The following is a 19513-nucleotide window of genomic DNA, read 5'->3' on the forward strand; positions in this document are numbered from 1 at the left end:
AATTCACATTCTCTGACCATATTCATTACTCTACTATGTGGTACCTTATCGAAGGCCTTTTTTAAATCTAGATTAATTACATATACTGCATTAACTCTGTTACATCTATTGCTCTACCTCTTCAAAAATGTTAATGCATTTGGTCAAGGAAGTCTTTCCCTGTTGAAATCCATGCTAACTATTCATTCTTATATTATTCTTTTCTAGATATTCTTCTATTTGCGAGGCCTCACCAGGTATGTGTACTCATTATACGCCCCCGGTGAGGCCCAAATTTTCAGCCCATGTAAACATTAAATGGTTAATCCGTTATATCACACTGTATCTGTAGTTAAGATATATGGTGTTGATCATAAGCAGCCTAGTCAAATAAAGAACATCAGAGAGGAGAGACTCGAACACAAATACTGAGATGGGGTACCAATTGGTTAGAATGCAGTCCCTTTTGATTATGTTGAGGATAGAATTGATTTCTTCAATATGCAAAGCGTGCCAGTGCACTGGAGGATGGACAATGTAAAATCTTCGGGAAAAAAGAGATGAATAAATATTGGTGATTTTAACTAACATCAGATTTCAGCAAATTCTTGGATTCCATAATTTGAGTTCGAATTGGACAGTTTTTGAAAAAGCTTAGCAATAATCTCTTATCGGTTAAGAAACTGTCTACCTCAGTCTTAAATGTATTCAATGTCCCAGCTTCTACAGCTCTTGGAGGCAGCGTATTCCACAGATTTACAACTCTGTGAGAGAAGAAATTGCTCCTCATCTCAGTTTTAAATGTGCGGCCTCTTATTCTAAGTTTATGGCCCCGAGTTCTCGTCTCCCCTATCAGTGGAAACATCCTCTCTGCATCCACCTTGTGAAGCCCCCTCATAATATTATACGTTTCAATAAGATCACCTCTCATTCTTCTGAATTCCAATGAGTAGAGGCCCAACTTACTCAACCCTTCCTCATAAGTCAACCCCCCTCATCTCCAGAATCAACCCAGTGAACTTTTCTGAACTGCCTCCAAAGCAAGTATATCCTTTCGTAAATAAGGAAACCAAAACTGCATGCAGTACTCCAGGTGTGGCCTCACCAATATCCTATATAACTGTAGCAAGATTTCCCTGCTTTTATACTCCAACCATTTTGCAATAAAGGCCAAGACTCCATTGGCCTTCCTGATCACTTGCTGTACCTGCATACTAATCAATTGTGTTTCGTGCACAAGTACCCCCAGGTCCCGCTGTACTGCAGCACTTTGCAATTTTTGTCCCTTTAAATAATAACTTGCTCTTTGATTTTTTTCTGCCATAGTGCATAACCTCACACTTTCTAACATTATACACCATCTGACAAATTTTTGCCCACTGAGTTAGCCTGTCTATGTCCTTTTGCAGATTTTTGTGTCCTCCTCACACATTGCTTTTCCTTCCATCTTTGTGTCATCAGCAAACTTGGCTCCGTTACACTCAGTCCTTTCTTCCAAATCGTTAATATAGATTGTAAATAGTTGGGGTCCCAGCACTGATCCCTGTGGCACCCCACTAGTTACTGATTGCCAGCGCGAGAATGAACCATTTATCCCGACACTCTGTTTTCTGTTAGTTAGCCAATCCTCTATCCAAGCAAATATATTACCACCAACCCTGTGAACTTTTATCTTGTGCAGTAACATTTTATGTGGCACCTTGTCAAATGCCTTCTGGAAGTCCAAATACACCACATCCACTGGTTCCCCTTTATCCACCCTGTTCATTACATTCTCAAATAATTCCAGCACATTTGTCAATCATGTCTTCCCCTGACCGAATTATGCTTTCCAAATGTCCTGCTACTGTTTCTTTAATAATGGACTCCAGCATTTTCCCAACCATAGATGTAAGGCTAACTGGTCTATAGTTTCTTACTTTTTGTCTGCCTCCTTTTTTAAATAGAGGCATTACATTTGCAGTTTTCCAATCTGTTGGGACTCCCCAGAATCCAGGGAATTTTGGTAAATTTCAACGAATGCATGCAATATCCCTGCCGCTACGTCTCTTAAAACACTACAATGTAAGCTATCAAGTCTAGGGGATTTATCCACCTTTAAGTCCCATTATCTTAATGAGTACCACCTCCTGAGTGATTGTGATTGTATTGTGTTAAGTTCCTCCCCCGCTATAGCCCCTTGACTATCCACTGTCGGAATATTGTTTGTGTCCTCTACCGTAAAGACTGATATAAAATATTTGTTCAGAGTTTCTGCCATTTCCATGTTCCACATTACTAATTCCCCGGGCTCATCCTCTAAGGGACCAACATTTACTTTAGCCACTCTTTTCCTTTTTATATACCTATAGAAACTTTTGCTATCTGCTTTTATATTTCGTGCTAATTTACTTTCATAGTCGATTTTCCCTTTCTTAATCATTTTTTTAGTCATTCTTTGCTGGCTTTGGCCACTTTGTATGCCTTTGTTTTTAATTGAATACCGTCTTTTATTTCTTTGGTTGGCCACGGATGGCTATCTTTTCTTTTACACCCTTTCCTCCTCATTGGAAGATATTTTTCTTGAGATTTGTGAAATATCTCCTTAAATGTACGCCACTGTGCATCAACCATCCTACACTTTACTCTATTTTCCCAGTCTACTTTAGCAAACTCTGCCCTCATACTTTCACCATCTCCTTTATTTAAGCTTAGTACACTGGTTTGAGATCCAACTTTCTCACCCTCAATCTGAATTTGAAATTCAACCATGCTATGATCACTCATTCCAATGGGATCCTTTACTAGGAGATTGTTTATTAATCCTGTCTCATTACATAGGACTAGATCCAAGATAGCCTGCCCTCTGATCGGTTCCTTTCCATACTGCTCAAGGAACCTGTCCCTTATGCACTCTATGAATACGTCCTCAAGGCTACAATGACCAATTTGATTTGTCCAATCAATATGGAGGTTAAAATCGCCCATGTTTATTGCTGTTCCCTTTTGACAAGCCCCCACTATTTCCTGGTTTATACTCTGACCAACAGAGTTGCGACTGTTAGGGGGCCTATAGACTATGCCCAGCAGTGACTTTTTCCCTTATTTTCGATCCAAACTGTTTGAATATCGTGATCATTTGAGCCAATATCCTTTCTCACTAATGCATTGATTCCAACCTCGTGCAAGCCACCTACATGATTGTGCTGCGGAGGAGAAGATTGATTCGGCAGCATCACCTGAGGAACCTCAGAACACGTAGGATGATGGGCAGGAGGCCTTACCCATCACCTGAGGAGCCTCAGAACACGTACAGTACCCACATTGGGTATATTGAGACAAGCGTTCATACCTGCACCTGAGTGAGGCAAACTCTGTGGGAAGGTTGCATTTCTGCAAATAAGTTGTAACTGAGATCTGTGAGATCTGAATAAAAGCAGATCTGCGCCATAGAAGCGTCAGGAGGACTGCTTTGTCAGTTGAAGTAAAGGTTAAAGCTTCACTTTCATTTTATGCATCTGGATCAGTCCAGCACACAACTGGGAATGTGTGCGCCATTTCTCAACATGCAACACATATCTGCATTTGGCAGGTGAATGCTGCACTGTGTGCCTGGATGAATGATTACATCAAGATCCCCATGACCGCCCATGCAATGCATGACAGGGCTGTGGGCTTCTCCAGGATTGCTGGAGAAGTCCACAGTTACAGGGCTGCATTGATTATACCCACATTGCCTTGCGAGCACCTTTGGAGGATTCCGAGCTGTGCAGCAACAGAAATGCTTTCACTCCATGAATGAGCAGTTCGTTTGTGACGACATGCATCACATCATGGCAGTTGATACGAGATACCATGGGAGCACGCATGATAGTTTCATCCTGCGCAACAGTGCTATATCTGCCATGTTTCAGCAGCAGCCAGAAGGGCAAAGCTGGCTGCTGGGGTACAAAGGGTATGGCCTCGCCACCTGGCTCATGATGCCTTACACGTAACCCGGAGGGAAGCTGAGTGGGAATACAACATGTCGCACATTGCGATGCACAGCATAATAGCGAGGGCCATTGGCATCTTGAAGTAGCATTTTAACTTGAGAACAGTTACAGCAGTAACAACAACAACAACAGCAGCACACAAAGGCTGCACCCATCTCTCCTCCAACTTATTCTAATACCGCCCGCTGCGCTTGGTTTTGGTGACTCCACCCTTGTCCACTGGCGGTAGCGCAGCGGTTCTCGGGTTGGTACCAAGCTTATTCTTTCGAGCAGCTTGTGGGGGGAATAGGCAGGCAGTAATGTGGAAGGCCTGGCTTGGTCTGTGGATTGGGGTGGGGGTGGCAGTTGATTCCATCAATGGCTGCAGGGTCTGGGCATGTTCCCTTATTGCAGTAGGTACCTCCGACATTCCCTCCCTCATGTGTTCCGCCAGCTTCTCAACGACCTCCGACATTTCCTCCCTCATGTATTCCATCAGCATCACAACTACCTCCAACATTCCCTCCCTCATGTGCTCCCCCCGCATCTCAACTACCTGCGACATTCCCTCCCTAATGTTGACAACTCAATGCTGTGGAATGCTGCACTATCAGATGTTCCGTCTTTTGGTTGCCACATTAAACCAAACCCAGTCAGCTCTCTCTAAAAGAACCCATGGCAGTATTTCAATAGAAGAGCAGGGACGGGGTGGGGGGCGGGGGGGTGAGTAGGGGGAGGTGGTGGCGGCAGTGGCTGCTCAGCCCAGTGTCCTGGCCAATATTTATCCCTCAGCCATCACGAAGAAACAGATTATCTGATCATTGATCTCGTGGCTGTTTTTGGGACATTGCTGTGCACAAATTGGCTTCCTCGTTTCCTGCGTAACAACGGTGACTTCGCTTCAAATATATTTCATTGTCTGTAAAACACTTTGGGATGTCCTGAGGTTTCAGTAAATCTTTTCTTTCTTGTTTCAAATCTTCAGGTTGCAATTTTCATGTGTTCACTGGTAAACCTTCTATTAAATCGCATCATTACTGCAACTATTCAATTGTCCTAGTGATACTGCTCTTATTTATTACAAATATTACATTTATGAATCTTAAGCACTTTCTTTACAAACATAGAATCGCCCAGAAGCAATCAAGCTGTGTTTCCATTGAGTGACACTGTAGTAACGCTCTTCTGCCTGTGTTCTGCATTGTTGCATTTCTAATCGTACCCTGATCTGTTTGTCATTGTAACAGCACCATTAGAGGTTACTAATAATAGTTAACAACATGTATAGTTATCTCCATTCTTTCGCTATTCTGTTTATTCATATATCACTGATAGTCTAAACAGGTTACCTTGATGTGATACTACATAGGCTAGAATGTCATTCTGCACAGGAAATTTAATAAATCCTAGATTTCAAATGAAAGTAGCTGATAGGAACATAGGTACAGGAGTAGGTCATCGAGACCTTCGAGCCTATTCCACCATTCAATGAGATCATGGTTGATCTGAGACCTAACTCCATAGTTTGGCTCATATTCCTTATAACCTTTAGTTCACAAAAAGCTATCAATCTCCAATTAAAAAATTAACAACTGATCTAGTATCAATTGCCATTTGCTGAAGAGAGTTCCAAATTTCTACCTCTATTTTTTGTGTAGAAGTGTTTCCCAATTTCACTCCTGAAAGGTCTGGCTCTAATTTCGAGACATTGCCTGCAGCGCCATCTTCCCTTTAAAGGCGGCCACGCCACTGACCAACAAGGAATGTACTGACACAAAAAGCTGTCGGGGGCACCAGCCTGTGGTGGCATCGCTCCCATGGGGCAATTCCACAAGAGGGATATTTCCGTGGGGCAATTTCGGGAAGGGGTCGCCGCTGTCGGTAAGGGATCGGAGTGTGCACGCCGTGGCGGGAAAACAGATGGAGCGGTCCCCTACACCGCTCCGACCCTGATGAAGGGCAGTTTACAAGATGGTGGCCTCTCCGCAGTGAGTCGACGGTCATTCCGCTTTGCCCTGTGGCCACTGTTTTCAGGCGGCCAGAGACTTTATTGGGAGGGACAATTTCGGTCCCCTGGTCTCCATATTATAAAAAGGACAGAGACACACTGAGGAAGGTGCAACAAAGATTTACAAGGATGACACCAAAACTGAGAGAGTATTCCCATCAGGAAAGTTGAACAGGTTGGGGCTCTTTTTTCAGAAAAGTGAACACAAAGGTCGTTAAGATTATGGAAGGGTTTGATAGGGTAGAAGTAGAGAAGAAGCTTGCACTTGAAGAGGAGACCTGAACTAGGGGTCATAAATATAAAATAGTCCCGAATAAATCCAATCGGAAATTCAGGAACAACTTCTTTACCCAGACTGTTTTTATGATCGGGAACTTGCTACCACAAGGAGTAGTTGAGGTGACTAGCATAGACGCATTTAAGGGGAAGTTAGATAAACACATAAGGGAGAAAGAAATAGAGGGATAATGTTGATGGGGTTAGAAGGGTGGGAGGGGGTTCATGTGGGGCAAATACCACCTGCATGGGCCTGTTGGGCCGGAAGGTCTATTTCTATGCTGTAAATACTATGTAATAGATTGGAATCTGTGGAAAGAGTTTCCAGTCAGGTGAACAACACTCGGTCCAAGCAGCATTGCCGCTTTAGTAAATGATTCAACTGACCTGTTCTGTACACCAGGAAGAGCGGGTCAGTCACCGAGTGTAACAGGGACTGGCGCTGCTCTCTCAGGATGGCAACACTGACACTTACCGCGGTAGCTGTTTGCTTATTGATATCTGCGGGTGAGGACCACTTTTCGTTTCATTTCTTTTCGGGATTGTCATAGAAAATCAGATTCAGCAAGAGATGACGTTAGTATCACTTTAGAAATGTACATATTGCATCGAGTTTGAGTGTTTCTCTCTACTTACCCCTCAATGTGATTTTCTTATTCAGTTGAGCTCCAGGGTTTGACGGTCAAGTCAGAAAACAGTCGGATAACTGTGACCGTCGGAGGCTATGCATTATTTTCAGTGCGGCCATCAGCTGAGGTGCAGAGTGGGAGATGGAACTTCGGGAAGATAGTTATCGTTCAGTGGGACGATGCAGGTGTGCTTTTCAGTCCTGACTACACAACACGGGCTCAGTTATTCCTCCGGAACGGATCGCTCCAGCTGAAGTCAGTGACAGTTTCGGACATTGGAGAGTACAGAGTTAGCATGTTCACAAACACCGGCCGTGACGGAAGAGCAACCATCACTCTGCATGTACTTGGTGAGTGACAAGTTTATTTTAGAGGATTATTTGTTCAACAATTAGTATTCTATTCGTATGATAATTTAACATATATAAAAGAACCAAACGAAAAATTACAGAATAAATCACATATAGTTTGCAATATACCCCCCTATATAATCACTGGCTTGTTCGGGTGTGTTTTCCGATCGGGGAAATTCAGGTATTACAAATAATGAACAGGTTGGAATTACATTCCGCTGTCAGTTTCAGGTGCCTGCCGAATCGGTGCCGCCCGCCTGCATCAAACCACGCAGACATTGTACTACCAGACCAGAAAGTGTTGGTGCCTCATCTGGTCTGCGATAAAATATATATATATATAATATATCCCTTTATCTGCGAGTTGGTTTATAGCGCAGCAAGATTAGTCAGTAACTAAAGGTCTGTAGTGTAAATCTAAGAAAAACTTGCATTTATAAAGTGCTGGTCACGAGCACCGGACATCCCAAAGCGCTTTTTGGAGTGTAGTCACTATTGTAATGTGGAAAATGTTATATATAGAGAAAGAGTCGGACTGAACACTGTGAGCTCAAAGTAAACTGTGACCTTATTCTTTTATTGCAGGTCTCCAGAGTGCCCCTCCAAGCTGTGGGACCTCCTTGCAGACCTGTACTCCCAAGGGATTATGGGATCCCTTGGGACTACAGGGGATGAGCCCTCTGGTGGTTGTACAGAGTAAATACAAGTTTACATATATAACAACACTTCCTCCCCAAAGTCATTAGTGTACCTATTTACAATGTGAGTCGATCTGGGGCCATTCTTGCCCTGGTTGATCGTCTCGGTGTGAAAGCTGGTGTTGTTGAATCATTTGTTGGGCCGTCGCTGGGCTGCTGTGCAGCTGGCCTTGCTGGGCTGCCTGGTGTGTTGGGCCCTGCTGGGCTGCTGTGAATGATGGGTTCTGCTTTGTGGTCAACCATGGTGCTTGCTGCCACTGGTGTGTATGTTGGGGGATCAAAAAAGGTAGGGTCCAAGGTGGGTTGCTCAGGATAGTCCATGAATCTGAGTTTGATTTGGTCCAAGTATTTCCGGTGAATGAGTCCATTTGAAAGTTTGACCCGAAACAATCTACTCCCCTCTTTGGCGATGACAGTGCCTGGAAGCCAATTGGGACCTTGTCCATAATTCAATACAAATACAGGATCATTGATTTCAATCTCATGTGACACATTTGCGCTGTCATGGGATGCACTTTGTTGAAGCCGCCTGCACTCTACCTGTTCATGTTGATCAGGGTGAACTAACAAGAGCCTTCTCTTAAGTGCTCTTTTCATGAGCAGTTCAGCAGGTGGGATCCCAGTGAGCGAGTGGGGTCTCGTGCGGTAGCTAAGCAGGACTCGGGATAGGCGAGTCTGCAGTGAGCCTTCAGTTACCCTCTTCAAGCCTTGCTTGATGGTTTGCACTGCTCTCTCTGCCTGACCATTGGACGCTGGTTTAAACGGGGCAGATGTGACATGTTTGATCCCATAACAGGTCATGACTTCTTTTAACTCAGCACTGGTAAAACATGGCCTGCTGTCGCTCACCAGGGCATCAGGTAAGTCGTGTGTGGCAAACATGGCCCACAGGCATTCAGTGGTGGCATCGGACGTGCTTGCCGACATTATCTCACATTCAATCCATTTGGAGTATGCGTCTACAACCACAAGGAACATTTTACCCAAGAACGGGCCTGCATAGTCAATGTATACCCTAGACCATGATTTGGAGGGCCAAGACCATAAGGTTGCCTCCCTGGGTACATTGCTTAACAGCGAGCATGTATTACATCTGTGAATGCAGGACTCGAAGTCTGCATTGATACCGGGCCACCACAAATGGGATCTGGCTATCACTTTCATCATTACGGTGCCTGGGTGGGTACTGTGGAGATCATTGATGAAGGGGTCTCTGTCCTTCTTGGGGACCACTACTCGATTGCCCCACAGAAGGCAGTCTGCCTGTATAGACATTTCATTTTTGCGCCGCTGGAACGGCTTTATCTCTTCCTGCATTTCCACTGGGACACTGGACCAGCTCCCGTGAAGCACACAGCTTTTGACTCAGGATAATAAGCGGTCCTGGCTTGTCCTGGTTTTGATCTGCCGGGCAGTGATGGGTGATTGCTCACTCTCAAATGCTTCCATAACCATGGCTAAATCTGTGGGCTGCGCCATTTCCTCCCCCGTAGTGGGCAATGGCAACCTACTGAGAGCATCGGCGCAGTTTTCTGTGCTGGCCTGTGGCGGATGGCGTAGTTGTATGCGGACAGCGTGAGCGTCCATCTCTGGATGCGGGCTGATGCATTGGTATTGATCCCTTTACTCTCGGAAAACAGGGATATTAGTGGCTTATGGTCAGTTTCCAATTAGAATTTTAGACCAAACAGGTATTGATGCATTTTCTTTACCCAATAGACACACGCTTACGCTTTTTTCTTAATTATGCCTTAGACAGACTCCTGGATGCATAAACAACGAGCTGCAGTTTTCTGAAATCATTAGCTTGTTGCAATATATACTCGACGCCATATTACTACGCATCCCATGCTGGTACCAAACACTTACATGGATCATACAACACAAGCAATTTGTTTGAGCATAACAATTTTCTCGCTTTTCCAAATGCATTTTCTTGGCTTTTGCCCCAAACCCATTTGTCCCCTTTTTGTAATAAGACATGCAGTGGTTCTAGCAGGGTGCTGAGACCTGGTAAGAAGTTTCCAAAGTAGTTCAGGAGTCCCAGAAACGACTGCAGCTCCGTCACATTCTGTGGCCTCGGTGCGTTCTCGATTGCCTCCGTCTTTGCTTGGTGGGCCTGATACCATCTGCCGCAATCGTCCTTCCCAAGAACTCCACTACAGCTGCCAGGAAAATGCACTTCGAGCAATTTAACCTCAGCCGCACACGGTTGAGTTGACTAAGAATCTCCTCCAGGTTCTGCAGATGCTCAACTGTGTTCCGACCTGTGAACAAGATTTCATCCTGGAAGACCACGGTGCGCGGGACCAACTTCAGTAAGCTTTCCATGTTTCCCTGGAATATCGCCGCCACTGATCGGATTCCAAACGGGCATCTGTTATAAATGAAAAGACCTTTGTGCGTGTTGATGCAGCTGAGGGCCTTCGATGATTCCTCCAGTTCCACATCATGTAAGCTGAAGTCAGATCCAGCTTTGTGAAGGTCTTTACTCCAACCAGCGTTGCAAAGAGATCATCGGCCTTTGGTAGTGGGTATTGGTCCTGCAGGGAGAAACGATTGATAATTACTTTGTAATCGCCATAGATTCTGATGGTGCTGTCTCCCTTGAGGACTGGGACAATGGGACTGGCTCACTCGTTGAACTCAATCAGTGAAATGATGCCCTCTCTTTGCAGCTGGTCTAGCTCAATCTCTACCCTTTCGCTCATCATATACGGTACTGCTCTCGCCTTGTGATGGATGGTTCGCGCCCCAAAAATTAGGTGGATCTGCACTTTTGCTCCTTGGAATTTCCCGATGCCTGGTTCAAACAGCGAAGGAAATTTGTTTAAGACCTGGGCACACGAAGTGTCGTCAGTCAGCGATAGCGCTCGGACATCATACCAGTTCCAGTGTATATTTCCCAGCCAGCTCCTGCTGAGCAGCGTGGGACCGTCACCCAGTACCACCCAGATTGGTAGCTTGTGCATCACTCCATCATAGGAGACCTTTACGGTAGCATTGCTGATTATGGGAATCAGTTCTTTCATGTAAGTTCTTAGTTTCGTGCGAACTGGAGTTAAGACTGTCCTGGAGGCCTTGTTGCACCACAACCTTTCGAAAGTCTTTTTGCCCATGATGGACTGGCTCATGCCCCTGTCCAGCTCCATTGACACCAGGAGTCCATTTAGTTCAACATTCAGCATTATCGGGTACAATTCGTGGTGAATGTGTGCACCCCATGTACCTCCGCCTCCTTTGTCTGAGACTCTGGTTTGTCATGATCCTCCATGGATCTGTCCTCCTCTGCAACATGGTGGTTTGCAGGTTTAACAGGATTAGCAGCTTGCCTGCACATACGTTGGAGGTATTGTTCCACAGCCTTTGCAAACGTACTCTTTGAATCGGCATGAATGGAAACGATGATCGCCCCCGCAGCGCCAACAAGGTGTTAATGGCCTTGCATTCATCACCCTTGATGTTGGATGTGCAACTGCAGTCATGTTTGAGCTGCCCTGTACGTTACGGTTCCAAAACAATATCACTTTATTCACAGTACTTGTAGCAGCACTTTTGTGCTCAGAGATTTGTTTACTGTTATCACTGGTAGCAATGAATGCCTGGGCTATCGCTCTAGCCTTACTCAAGGTTGGGGTCTCTACAGTCAAAAGTTTGCAAAGTATGGTTTCGTGGCCAATGCCAAGAATGAAAAAGTCTCTGAGCATGTGCTCCAAATATCCTTCAAATTTGCAATGACCTGCAAGGTGTCTTAGCTCGGTAATATAACTCACCCCTTCCTGGCCTTCAGACCTTTTGTAGGTGTAGAACCGGTACTTCGCCATCAGAACACTTTCTTTCAGGTTCAAATGCTCTCGGAGCAGTGTGCACAAATTATCGCATGATTTTTCCGTGGGTTTCACTGGAGTGAGCAGGTTCTTCGTGAGGCCATACGTTGGTGCCCCACAGACAGTGAGGAGGATCGCCCTTCGTTTGGCAGTGCTCTCTTCCCCATCTAGCTCGTTGGCCATGAAGTATTGGTCGAGTCGCTCCACAAAAGTTTCCCAATCATCTCCCTCTGAGAATTTCTCCAGGATGCCCACTGTTCTCTGCATCTTTGGGTTTGCTATCTGTATCTCATCGCCAGTTGTTATGTATGGAGAAAGAGTCAGACTGAACACTCTGAGCTCAAAGTAAATTGTGACCTTAGTCTTTTATTGCAGGTCTCCAGAGTGCCTCTCCAACCTGGTGAGGCCTCCTTAACTACCTGTGCTCCCAAGGGATTATGGGATCTCTTGGGATTCCAGGCGACGTGCTCTCTAGTGGCTGTACAGAGTAAATACAAGTTTACATACATAACAGAAAACACCGCAGCCAATTTGAACATAGCAAGCTCCCAAAAACTGCAATGTGATAATGACCAGATATTCTGTTTTTTGATGTTGATTGAGGAATAAGTATTGGCCAGGACACGGGGATAACTTCCCTGTTCTTTAAAATAGTGCCATGTCTATTTGAGAGAACGGAGGGGACTCGGATTAATGTCTCATCCGAAAGACGGCACCTCCGACAGTGCAGCACTCCCTTAGCACTGCACTGTAGTGTCAGCCGAGGTTTTTGCGCTTAAGTCCCTGGAGTGAGATTTCAACCCACAATCTTCTGACTCATAGGCAAGTGTGCTACCCACTGAGCCATAGCTGACACTACAGTTAGAGTCCCACATGACTACAGAGCCAAGTGCATTGAGACTCCAGGGAGTGTCTCAGCTCAGGTCTCCCATTGCACTCATCTCTGGTCAGGTTGGATTTGCACTATAACTGCACCATTGTTGCAAAATAGAGCAACCTCACATTCATGCTACAATTGTTAAGTAAATGTGCCCTATTTTAGGCATGGCACTTCTGTATAATTTACACCCAGATTATGCGGAATCAAAGTAAATATTGCTAAAGATCACAGAATTTTAAATGCAAGCACTTTATGCCCGTAACCTGGTTATGCTGTCATAGCCGCAATATTTTCTGCTGGGTCAAATGTCCATTCATTCGAAGCAGTGCTCGTTTTTAAAAAAAAAGGCCACCCCAATTCCGCCAGATCGGAATGGCACATCTCCGTCAACTGTGCCTGTTCTGGGTGGTCATCACAATGCACCCAGAATCATGAGCGCACCAGCACCCGTGGTCACATGTATCCAGCGTTACTGACAAGTTCCACTTGTAATTGACTACAATCGATGATACAGCCTGATCTCACTGATTCAGGGGAGATTTTACGTTCGGACTTATGCCAATAAATTTGGATGGAAACTTGAATGTAACTTCACCTCGGCAAAACCGACGCAGTGTCCAACGCATTCTGAAGGCATTTTGCCAATTGCATCCTCAGTGGAAACTCCACCACTTAATATCTCAAGGTTTCTTGGAACAAATTTATAGAAACATAGAAACATAGAAAATAGATGCAGGAGTAGGCCATTTGGCCCTTTGAGCCTGCACCACCATTCAATAAGATCATGGCTGATCGTTCACCTCAGTACCGCTTTCTTTCTGGACTGCCACAACATCGGAAACATTCTTCCTGCATCTAACCTGTCTAGTCCCGTCAGAATTTTATATGTTTCTATGAGATCCCCTCTCATCCTTCTAAACTCCAGTGAATACAGGCGCAGTCGATCCAGTCTCTCCTCAGTCCTGCCATCCTGGGATCAGTCTGGTGAACCTTCGCTGCACTCCCTCAATAGCAAGAACGTCCTTCCTCAGATTAGGAGACCAAAACTGAACACAATATTCCAGGTGAGGCCTCACCAAGGCCCTGTACAACTGTAGTAAGACCTCCCTGCTTTTATACTCAAATCCTCTCGCTATGAAGGCCAACATGCCATTTGCCTTCTTCACCGCCTGCTGTATCTGCATGCCAACTTTCAATGACTGATTTACCATGGCACCCAGGTCTCGTTGCACCTTCCCTTTTCCTAATCTGCCGCCATTCAGATAATATTCTGCCTTCGTGTTTTTGCTACCAACTTCATATTTATCCACATTATACTGCATCTGCCATGAGTTTGCCCACTCACCTTTTGACATTCTCTGCCTTGCAGTATCACATAATAAATATTATTAGATCAGACATTCCTCATCAGGCTGAAGCTATATGAAGGAAATATTTCTGGTATTTTTCCCCATATATTTTCCTATTTCTGTTCAGAAAAAAAAACTTTGTTGACCTGTTTCAGAAAAATTAACAGAGGGAAAAAATAATTGACGGGCGCAAAACATGTTGCACAACAAAAAAAAATGTAATAACATAATTAACGAATCGGCAGCAGAATATATCCTGTTTCAAATGAAAAAGTCCTCAACATGATATATATTTAAATGATTAATAGCTAGGTTCTGTTCATTTGAAAATGGTTTCTGTTACTGCTTGATGAGACAGGGTTAATAGCCTTTACAAAAACAAATTACTGCGGATGTTGGAAATCTGAAATAAAAACAGAAAATACTAGAAATCGTCAGCAGGTCAGGCAGCAGCTATGGAGAGAGAAACAGAATTATCATGTCAGGTCGATGACCCTTGGTCAGAACTGGAGAATGTTGGAGATGTAACAGATTTTTAAGCATGTGTAGAGGCAGGGAAAGGAGGGAGGGGAGGAAAGAACAAAAGGGAAGGTCTGTGATAGGATGGAAGGCAGAAGAGATTAATAGACAAAAGGGTTGATGGTGCAAGGCAACATGAGATGGTAATGGGGCAAGTTAAGAAACAAAAGATGAGTCTAGATGAGGTGTAAATGGAAATGGCTGAATCATCAACAGCTGCCATGTGGGAACATTTGGTGCAGAGGTTATGGTCTGAAATTGTTGAACTTGCTGTTGAGTCCAGAAGGCTGTGAAGTGTCTAAATGCTGTTCTGTGAGCTTACGTTGAGCTTTGCTGGAACAGCGTAAGAGGCCGAGGACGGAGAGGTCAGAGTGGGAGTGGGCGGAGAATGAAAGTGACAGGCGACCAGAAGCTCGGGGTCAGGTTAATTTGTCTTTGTTGTGCAGGTGAACTATGCCAACCGATAGGTTGATGTGTAGCCATAGCACATATTGGAAAATTCCTCACCTCAGCCCATGCTTTTTCTGACAGGTAATACAACAAACGACATTTATATTCCATCATTCACGATCTCAGGATGTCCCAAAACAATTTACAGCCAACAAAGTTCTTTTGAAGTGTAGTCATTATAGTAATGCAGGAAACACAGCAGCCAATTTGCACACAGCAAGCTCCTGCAAACAGCAATGTGATCATGACCAGATCATCTGTTTTAGTGATGTTAGTTTTGGTTGAGGGATGTATATGGCCAGGACACCAGGGAGAACTCCCTTGTTCTTCTTTGGAATAGTGCAGCGCAATGTTGCCTGTAAATTTTTTTAATGCCGCGCAGACCCTTTAAATGTCTGCACGGGCCATTCGAAATACTGCACATGTGCAGTTTTTGCATTGAAAAGCTGCTCCACAGGATCACTGGAGCGCTGTGCGGACGCGCTGCTAAAAGGGAATATTGGTGACATGGGATCTTTTACGTCCACCTGAGAGGGCAAACAGGGCCTTGGTTTAACGTCTCATCCTAAAGGCAGCACCTCTGACAGTTCAGCACTCCTTCAGTACTGAACTGAAGTGTCAGCCTAGATTTTGTGCTCAAGTCTCTGGATTGGGATTTGAACCCAAAGCTTTCTAACTGAGAGGTGAGAGAGTTACCCATTGAGCAATGGTTGACATAGTCAAGGGCTCAGAAGTGTAAAATCCCTGGCTTTGTCTAGGTTGGTACTGCAGTAAACTTTGAGCCATGCATATTTAAATGGTATGGCGTATGAAAGAACAATAATGTTCTTTTCTGATAGCTCTAATCATCAGAGGAATTGTCTATGACATTGAACTGACGAAAGTAGCTGGAAGGTTGCTTGCTTCATCACCTACAAACTTATGTTGGAGTCATGCTATCCACAGGATGCAGGCCTGGTATTTTGTTTTGCAAGTCAATCATCTATCTCCCATGTACATTAAATTATGCCTTATAAATGTATTAATACGTGAGGCCTGAATGAGACAAGGATCAACATTCAATTCAGCTTCTGCCATTACAACTTTCTTTTAGGCTGATTCTGATGAACAATTCTGTATGGTGAAGCAGCCTAAATCTGAAAGTACTATGGCAGCCACTGGTGATTGCTTCTCCTAGTTTGTGCTTCCAGGAGATGCGTTGAGAGGCATAATGAGAGATTCTAGGGTTTATTTCTCATGTAAAGGGTCCCATTACAGATTCAGGATCAAATGTTAAGAAAATTGCTAATGTTTATTATTAGAACCGGTTCTGGGGGAGGTGGAACCAGAACAAACCGGACGGTCTGCACCTGGGCAGGACCGGAACCGATGTCCTAGGGGGAGTGTTTGCTAGTGCTGTTCGGGAGGGTTGAAACTAATATGGCAGGGGGATGGGAATCTATGCAAGGAGAGAGAGGGAAGCAAAATGGGGGCAGAAGCAAAAGGTAGAAAGGTGATAAGTAAAAGTGGAGGGCAGAGAACTCAAAAGCAAAAATCAAAAAGGGCCACATTACAACCTCATTCTAAAAGGACAAAAAGTGTTAAAAAAAACAAGCCTGACGGCTCTATGTCTCAATGTGAGGAGCATTCATAATAAGGTGGATGAATTAACTGCGCAGACAGCTGTTAACGGATATGATGTAATTGGGATTATGGAGACGTGGCTCCAGGATGACCAAGGCTGGGAATTCAACATCCAGGGGTGTTCAATATTCAGGAAGGATAGACAGAAAGGAAAAGGAGGTGGGGTAGCGTTGCTGGTTGAAGAGATTAATGCAATAGGAAGGAAGGACATTCGCTTGGATGATGTGGAATCTGTATGGGTAGAGCTGCAGACACCAAAGGGCAGAAAACGCTAGTGGGTGTTGTGTACAGACCACCAAACAGTAGTAGTGAGGTTGGGGATGACATCAAACAGGAAATTAGGGATGCGTGCAATAAAGGTACAGCAGTTATCATGGGTGACTTTAATCTACATATAGATTGGGCTAAGCAAACTGGTAGCAATACGGTGGAAGAAGATTTCCTGGAGTGTATAAGGGATGGTTTTCTAGACCAATATGTCATGGAATCAATTCGAGAGCTGGCCATCCTAGACGGGGTTTTGAGAAATGAGAGAAAATTAATCTTGTGTGCGAGGTCCCGTGGGGAAGAGTGACCATAATATGGTAGAATTCTTCATTACGATGGAGAGTGACACAGTTAATTCAGAGACTAGGGTCCTGAAATTAAAGAAAGGTAAATTCGATGGTATTAGATGTGAATTGGCTAGGATATACTGGTGAATGATTCTTAAAGGGTTGATGGTGGCTAGGCAATGGCAGACATTTAAAGATCACATGGATTAATTTCAACAATTGTACATCCCTGTCTGGCATAAAAATAAAACGGGGAAGGTGGCTCAACCATGGCTAACAAGGGAAATTAGGGAAAGTGTTAAATCCAAGGAAGATGCATATAAATTGGCCAGAAAAAGCAGCAAACCTGAGGACTGGGTGAAATTTAGAATTCAGCAGAGGAGGGCAAAGGGTTCAATTAGGAGGGGGAAAGTAGAGTATGAGAGTAAGCTTGCAGGGAACATAAAAACTGACTGCACAAGCTTCTATAGATACGTGAAGAGAAAAAGATTAGTGGAGATAAATGTGGTCCTTTGCAGTCAGAATCAGGTGAAATTATAATGGGGAACAAAGAAATGGCAGACCAACTGAACAAATACTTTGGATCACTATGGAAGATTCAAATAACCTTCCAGAAATACTAGGGGACCAAGGGTCTAGCGAGAAGGAGGAACTGAAGAAAATCCTTATTAGTCCACAAATTGTGCTAGGGAAATTGATGGGATTGAAAGCCGATAAATCCCCAGGGCCTGATAGTCTGCATCCCAGAGTACTTAAGGAAGTGGCCCTAGAAATAGTGAATACATTGGTGGTCAATTTCCAACATTCTATAGACTCTGGATCAGTTCCTATGGATTGGAGGGTAGCTAATGTAACCGCTCTTTTTAAAAAAGGAGGGAGAGAGAAAAAAGGGAATTATAAACTGGTTAGCCTGATATCAGTAGTGGGGAAAATGTTGGAATCAATTATTAAAGATGTAATAGCAACGCATTTGGAAAAGAGTGACAGGATCGGTACAAGTCAGCATGGATTTATGAAAGGGAAATCATGCTTGAAAGCTCTTCTAGAATTTTTTGAGGATGTAACGAGTAGAGTGGACAAGCAAGAACCAGTGAATGTGGTGTATTTGGACTTTAAAAAGGCTTTTGACAAGGTCCCACACAAGAGATTAGTGTGAAAAATTAAAGCACATGGTATTGGCAGTAATGTATTGATGTAGATAGAGAACTGGTTGGCAGACAGGAAGCAAAGAGTAGGAATAAACGGGTCCTTTTCAGAATGGCAGGCAGTGACTAGTGGGGTACCACAAAGTTCAGTGCTGTGAACCCAGATATTTACAATATATATTAATGACTTAGACAAAGAAATTTAACGTAATATCTCCAAGTTTGCAGATGACACTAAGCTGGGTGGCAGAATAAGTTGTGAGGAGGATGCTAAGAAGCTGCAGGGTGACTTGGACAAGTTAAGTGAGTGGGCAAATGCATGGCAGATGCAGTATAATGTAGATAAATGTGAGGTTATCCATTTGGTGGCAAAAACAGGAAGGCAGAATATTATCTGAATGGTGACAGATTAGGAAAAGTGAAGGTGCAACGAGACCTGAGTGTCATGGTGTACATCAGTCATTGAAGGTTGGCATGCAGGTACAGCAGGCAGTGGAGAAGGCAAATGGCATGTTGGCCTTCATAGCGAGAGAACTTGAGTTTAGGAGCAGGGAGGTCTTACTGCAATATTACAGAGCCTTGGTGAGGCCACACCTTGAATGTTATGTATAGTTTTGATCTCCTAATCTGAGGAAGGACATTCTTGCTATTGAGGGAGTGCAGCAAAGGTTTACCAGACTGATTCCTGGGATGGCAAGACTGACATATGAAGAAAGACTGGATCGACTGAGCTTATATTCACTGGAATTTAGAAGAATGAGAGGGGATCTCATAGAAACATATAAAATTCTGACGGGATTGAACAGGTTGGTGCAGGAAGAATGTTCCCGATGTTGGGGAAGTCCAGAACCAGGGGTCATAGTCTAAGGATAAGGGGAAAGCCATTTAGGACCGAGATGAGGAGAAACTTCTTCACTCAGAGAATTGTGAACCTGTGGAATTCTTTACCACAGAAAGTTGTTGAGGCCAGTTCATTCAATGTATTCAAAAGGGAGTTAGATGTGGTCCTTATGGCTAAAGGGATCAAGAGGTATGGAGAGAAAGCAGGAATGGGGTACTGAAGTTATATGATTAGCCATGATCATGTTGAATGGTGGTGCAGGCTCAAAGGGCCGAATGGCGTACTCCTGCACCTATTTTAAATGTTTCTATGTTTTGGAACTGGTGACTGGAGGTTTAATTAAGTTCTCTACTCTATCTAACGTATTGATTTATCTTTGCTTCTAATTTCCCTGTTAATTTTTTTTTGACCTGAGCTATTTGTTCTGCC

The 19513-nt window shown here is 44.1% G+C and overlaps 1 pseudogene; it reads left to right on the plus strand.

Annotated features, from left to right (window-relative positions):
* The first annotated feature begins 6671 nt into the window (after positions 1-6671).
* LOC139240298 (pregnancy-specific beta-1-glycoprotein 4-like) overlaps positions 6672-19513 on the plus strand; it is a 42883-nt pseudogene continuing 30041 nt past the window's right edge.

The sequence above is a fragment of the Pristiophorus japonicus genome, chromosome 31 (assembly GCF_044704955.1).
Source record: "Pristiophorus japonicus isolate sPriJap1 chromosome 31, sPriJap1.hap1, whole genome shotgun sequence".
Classification (NCBI taxonomy): domain Eukaryota; kingdom Metazoa; phylum Chordata; class Chondrichthyes; family Pristiophoridae; genus Pristiophorus; species Pristiophorus japonicus.